Source organism: Rhinopithecus bieti, unplaced genomic scaffold (genome assembly GCF_001698545.2).
Source record: "Rhinopithecus bieti isolate Rb0 unplaced genomic scaffold, ASM169854v2 scaffold_13225, whole genome shotgun sequence".
Lineage (NCBI taxonomy): Eukaryota > Metazoa > Chordata > Mammalia > Primates > Cercopithecidae > Rhinopithecus > Rhinopithecus bieti.
The window spans coordinates 1,406,271-1,412,590 of record NW_016807895.1 but is presented as its reverse complement, the minus strand read 5'-3'; the positions used below and the strand labels follow the sequence as shown (position 1 = coordinate 1,412,590).

General features: G+C 44.8%; 1 long non-coding RNA gene across 1 annotated transcript; it reads left to right on the top strand.

Annotated features, from left to right (window-relative positions):
• Nucleotides 1-3,074: 3,074 nt before the first annotated feature.
• On the top strand, nucleotides 3,075-6,291 carry LOC108536972 (uncharacterized). Its single transcript, XR_001887679.1, has 2 exons — nucleotides 3,075-3,235; nucleotides 3,660-6,291. It is a non-coding gene; the product is annotated as an uncharacterized LOC108536972 (long non-coding RNA).
• Nucleotides 6,292-6,320: the final 29 nt, after the last annotated feature.

The window sequence follows — 6,320 nt, the reverse complement described above, 5'->3', positions numbered from 1 at the left end:
AGAGAGAAACTCCATCAAAAAAAAAAAAAAAAAAAGGACCAGGGGCAGTGGCTCAAGCCTGTAATCCCAGCACTTTGGGAGGCCGAGACAGGTGGATCACGAGGTCAGGAGATCGAGACCATCCTGGCCAACACGGTGAAACCCCGTGTCTCCTAAAAAAATACAAAAAAACTACCCAGGCCAGGTGGCGGGTGCCTGTAGTGCCAGCTACTCGGGAGGCTGAGGCAGGAGAATGGTGTGAACCTGGGAGGCGGAGCTTGCAGTGAGCTGAGATCTGGCCACTGCACTCCAGCCTGGGCGACAGAGTGAGACTCCATCTCAAAAAAAAAGAAGAAGAAGAAGAAGAAAGGGGAAGAAGAAGAAGAAGGAGAAGGAGAATGAGAAAGAAGAAAAAGAAGAAGAAGAGGAAGAAGAAGAAGAGGAAGAGGAGGAGGAGGAGGAGGTGGAGGAGGAGGAGGAGGAAGGGGCCCAGATGTGGTGACCCATGCCTATATGCCTATAATTCTAGCACTTTGGGAAGCTGAGGAGGGAGGATCACTTGAATTCATGAGATCAAGACCAGCCTGGGAAACATACTGAGATGCTGTGTCTACAAGAAATACAAAAATCAGCTGGACATGGTGGCATGTGCCTGTAGTCCTAGATACTTGGGAGGCTGAGGTGAGAGGATCGCTTGAGCCCAAGAGGTTGAGGCTGCAATGAGCCATGATCATGCCATTGCACTCCAGCCTGAGTGGCAGAGTGAGACTCTGTCTCAGAAAAAAATAAATAAACAAAGAAAGATGGGTACACACAAACACAGACTGTGGAGATTACAATAAATAACTAATTATTTAATGCCCAGACATTGACCAACATCCACAAGCATCAAGAGCATCCAGGAAAACATGACAACACAAAATGAACTAAATAAGGCTTGAGTGACCAATCTCAGAGTGATAGAGATATGTGAACGTTCAGAGAAAAACTTCAAAATAGCTGTTTTGAGGAAGCTCAGTGAAACTCAAGACAACACAGAGAAGTAGTTCAGAATCCTATCAAATATATTTAGCAGAGAGATTGAAATAATTTTTAAGAATCAAGCCAAATTCTCGAGCTGAAAAATGTAATTGACATACTGAAGAATGCATCAGATCTCTTACCAGCAGAACTGTTCAAGCAGAAGAAATAATTAGTGAGGTTGAAGACAGGCTATTTGAAAATACACAGTCAGAGAAGACAAAGGAAAAAACAATAATAAACTATAAAGTGAGAAATAAAATAAAAACAATGAAGCACACCTACCAGATCTAGAATATAGCCTTAAGAGAACAAGTCTAAGCATTAGAGGAGGTAGACAGAGAGATCAGCATAGAAAATCTATTCAAAGAGATAGTAACAGAGAGCTTCCCAAACCTAGAGAACGATATCAATATTCAAATGCAAGAAGGTTATAGAACACCAAGTAGATTTAACCCAAAGAAGACAACCTCGAAGGCATTTGATAAACTCCCAAAAGTCAAGGATGAAGAAAGAATTCTGAAGGCAGAAAGAGAAAAGAAACAAATAACATTTAAGGAGCTCCAGTATATCTTGCAGCAGACTTTTTAGTGGAAACCTTATAAGCCAGGAGAGAGTGGCATGACATATTTAAAGAACTGAAGGAAAAAAAAAAAAAAAAAAAAAAAAAAAAAAAAAAAAAACTTTCATCCTAGAATAGTATATCCAGTGAAAATATTCTGACGTCAGGAGTTTGAGACCAGCCTGGCCAACATGGTGAAACTCCATCTCTAATAACAATACAAAAATTAACCAGGTGTTGTGGCGTGTGCCTGTAATCAATCCCAGCCACTCAGGAGGCTGAGGCAAGATAATCACTTGAACCCAGAAGGTGGAGGTTGCACTGAGCTGAGATCGTGCCACTGCACTACAGCCTGGGCTACAGAGTGAGACTCTGTCACAAAAACATAGTAATAATAAAAGAAAAAGGCAAAAATTCAAACAACTAAATAGAAACTGGGCAAAAGAGTTGAACCAGTCCTCCATAGAAGAGGAAATGTGGAGAAATGGCTAATAAAAACATGAAGAGGGTCTCAGCCTAACAGGGGGAGATTTCACGTGACACCCGCCAGACTGGCAAATCCCCACAGTCCAATCAATGTGAGTGTTGGGGAGAATGGAGAGTCGCAGAAATACCAGGCACTGCTAAGAATGGTTGTGAAATATATTTTTGTTATGCTTGTGTATGAAAGGCTGTGTGTTGTGTGTTATAAGGAAAATTACATTTCTTACCTGGGATGAAATTTTTAAAATTGAAAACTACTGACCAGAAGAAACTTACACTTGTGTACAAAAAAAATGCCCAAGGATGTTCTTAGCAAAACACAGTCCTAAGGGACCCAACCTGGCCAAACACTCATCCACAGGGAAATGAAGACATTTCCCATGCTCCCTTTATATGAAGGGAGATCACGCTGCAATGAAAATGAATCATGTCAATGTGGGTGGGTCTCAGGAAGAGAATGAAGGAGAAAAATAAACGTCGAGCAGAGGCTCAGAGCCATGCAGTATCGCAGCAACCACACAGGAGAATTTCTTCATATCAAAGTTCAAAACTACAGCCGAGGCAACAGAGCAAGACTCTGCTCAAAAAGACAACAGAAATTTCCAAAACTAAATGGCATATTTTTTAGGGATGTAAACATATGTAGTGAAAGAAACGTACTATGAAGCAAAGTATGGGAATACTAAAGACTAAAGCAGGAAGTGATTCCCTCTGCAGGAGAAAGGAAGGGACTAGGACTCAGGCAGGGCCTCCAGGGAGCATCCAAAGTTATATTTCTTCAGATTCTATTCCCTAAACTTGATGGAGGTCCTCTGTGTCCAATGTGTTGATATTCTTTATACCTTACCCATATTGTACAAATGCTTTATTTCTATTCAATATTTAGAAGATAGTTATAAATAAGACGCATTAAATAGCAAGATGGCAGATGAACATCAGGAAGGAACATCAGGAATATCCATGAGGTTCCATCCACAGAACCTCACCATGGATATGCTTATGACCAAGGGCCTGGTCTGCCCTCAAGACACAGTCAGAGATCAGAGGCCGCACCATCATAGCAGTGGAACAGGACCAGCTGGGACAGGGTCCTTCTGTGACACCTGCTGCATCACAAGGCTGTGCGAATGAACTCAGCTACCAGAACTCACAGAATATCAGTATCAGCACCAAAACATCACAGGAAAAATGGTAAGTTCTAAGTTTCTCCATTAATAGTAACTCTCAGATTAATATCTGTCATCCATTGCTTCTCCATGAAATAACTTTTTATAGCTTTGCACGGGTCTATTTTTCAATTTATATTTTATTTTACTAACTGATTGAAAAGATATATATTGTGTCTGGTGTGTGATTTTATCTCTGTCAGGATAATCATAGTTTAATTTATATTATTATTATACCAATATCATTTAGTTTTTTTTAAGCTTTTCAATTCTGAGGGTATTAATCAGGATCTTTCTATCACATGAGACAGAAAACAAATCCAAACTATGTGAGATAAAAAAGAATTCATTGATCACGAGGACTGAGAAGCCCCCAGACTTAATTTGCTTGGGATTCAGCTACTTACACAGTTTCAAGTGGCATCCTGTAACTCTCTCTCTCTCTCTAGTTCCCCAACATTGGCTCCATGTTTAGCTCCACGAACCTCTGCCTTAAACAACATCACTGGCTCCTGACCAGGATTCCAGCTCCACAAACCTCAAACTAGAACACCAGCCTGGCTTCTCCGTAGGTCTCCAGTTCCAAAACCTAAGACATTAGTCGCAGTACTAATGTGGAGCTGGATCTCCAGCTCCACAACCCTCAGACTTAAACAACAGTAGCACCAGCTCATTCGTGAATCTCCAGCTCCACGACTCTCAAACTAGAACAGCACCAACTCCTCCCCAGACCTCCAGCAGCAAGACCCTCAAACTAAAACAACATCAGCTCTTCCCCAGGCCTCCAGCAGCAAGAACCTCAAACTAGAACAACACCAGCTCCTCCCTGGGTCTCCAGTTGCATGACACTCAAACTAGAACAACACCAGCTCCTCCCTGGGTCTCCAGCTGAACGACACTCAAACTAGAACAACATTGCTCACCCTTGGATCTCCAGCTCTACACACCTCACACTAGAAGAGCAACATTGGTTCCTCCACAGGTCTCCAGCTTTACAACCTAAAACATGAGTGGCAGCACCATCTCATCCCAGTGACTCAAGCTCCAGGACCCTCCGACTTGAACTTCAGCACCAGCTCTTCCCTAGATCTCTATCTCAATGACCGTCCAACTTAAACAACAGAAGGATCAGCTCCTCCCTAGTTTTCCAGCTCCACGGCCCTCAACCAGAACACCATCAGCTCCTCTCTGGATCTCCAGCTGCCTGACCCTCACACTGGAACACCAACACCGGCTCCTCCGTGGGTCTCCAGCTCCACAACCTAAGACATCAAAGGCAGGATTGGCTCCTCTCATAGATTTCAGCTCCAGGACCCTCAGATTTGAACCGCAGGACCACCTCCTCCCTGGATCTCCAGCTGCACGACCCTCAAACTAGAACAACATCAGCTCCTCCCCAGGTCTCCAGGTGCACAACCCTCAAACTACAACATCAGCTCCTACCAGGGTCTCCAGCTGCATGACACTCAAATAGAACAACAACAGCTCCTCCCTGGGTCTCCAGCTCTACTACCGGCAAACTAGAACGGCGTCAGCTCCTCTCCAGGTCTCCAGCTCCACGACTCTCAAATTAGAACAACATCAGCTTCTCCCCGGGTCTCCAGCTGCCCGAGCCTCAAATGAGAAAAACAGCAGCAAACTAAAAAAAATCCCTGGGCTTTTCTAGTTTGAGGGTCATACAGCTGGACACCCGGGAAGGAGCTGATTTAAATCTAGTTTGAATATTATGGAGCTGGACGCCCAAGGAGCTGGTGTTTTTCCAGCTTGAGGGTCGTGGAGCTAGACACCTAGAAGGGAGCAGTGTTGTTCTAGTTTGAGGATGTTTGAGGGTCAGCTGCACGACCCTCAAACTAAAAAAACACCAGCTTCTACCTGAGTGTCCACCTCCATTACCCTCAAACTAGAATAACATCAACTCCTCCCTGGGTCTCCAGCTCCATGACCCTCAAACTAGAACAACGTCAGCTCCTCCTCATTTCTCCAGCTCCACAACATTCAAATTAGAACAACATCAGCTCCTCCCTGGATCTCCACCTTCATGATCCTCAGACTTAAACAAGAGCAGCACCAGCTCCTCCCCAGTTCTCCAGCTCCACAACCCTCAAAATAGCAAAACATCAGTTCCTCCTGGTGTCTCCAGCTGCACGACTGTCTGATCAGAAAAACATCAGCTCCTCCCCAGGTCTCCAGCTGCACGATCCTCAAACTAGAACATCAGCTCGTCCCCGGGTCTCCAGTTGCACAGCTCTCAAACTAGAACATCAGCTGCTATCCGGGTCTCCAGCTCCATGACACTCAAACTAGAACAACATCAGCTTCTCCCTGAGTCTCCAGCTGAAAGACCCTCAAACAAGAACAACATCAGCTCTTCCCTGAGTCTTCTGCTGCACGAGCCTCAAATTAGAACATCAGATCTTCTCAGCGTCTCTAGCTGCAGGACACTCATACTAGAAAAATGCCAGCTCCTCCCAGGTTCTAAAGCTGTACAGCCCTCAAACGAAAACACCAGCTCCTCTCTGGGTCTCAAGATGCATGAAACTCAAACTAGAACAACACCAACTCCTTTCTGGGTTTCCAGCTCCATGACCCTCAAAGGCGAACAACATCGGCTTCTCCCCAAGTCTTCAGCCTCACGACCCTGAAACTAGAACATCAACTCCTCTTTGGGTCTCCAGCTGCAAGACACTCATACTAAAGAAAACTCCAGCTCCTCCTGGGTTCTACAGCTGCACCACCCTCAAACTAAAGAAACACCAGCTCCTCTCTGAGTCTCCAGCTGCATGAACTTCAAACTAGAACATCAGCTCCTCTCCGGGTCTCCAGCTGAAGGACACTCATACTAGATAAATGCCAGTTCCTCCCAGGTTCTACAGTTGCAAGACCCTCAAACTAAAAAAACACCCGCTCCTCCCCAGGTCTCCAGCTGCACAGACCTCAAACTAGAACATCAGCTCCTCTCCAGGGCTCCAGCTGCATGACGCTCAAACTAGAACATCAGCTCCTCCCCTAGTCTTCAGCTGCATGACCCTCAGTCTAGACCATCACCTCCTCTCCAGGTCTCCAGCTGCAGGACACTCATAATAGATAAACTCCCTCTCTTCCAAGGTCTG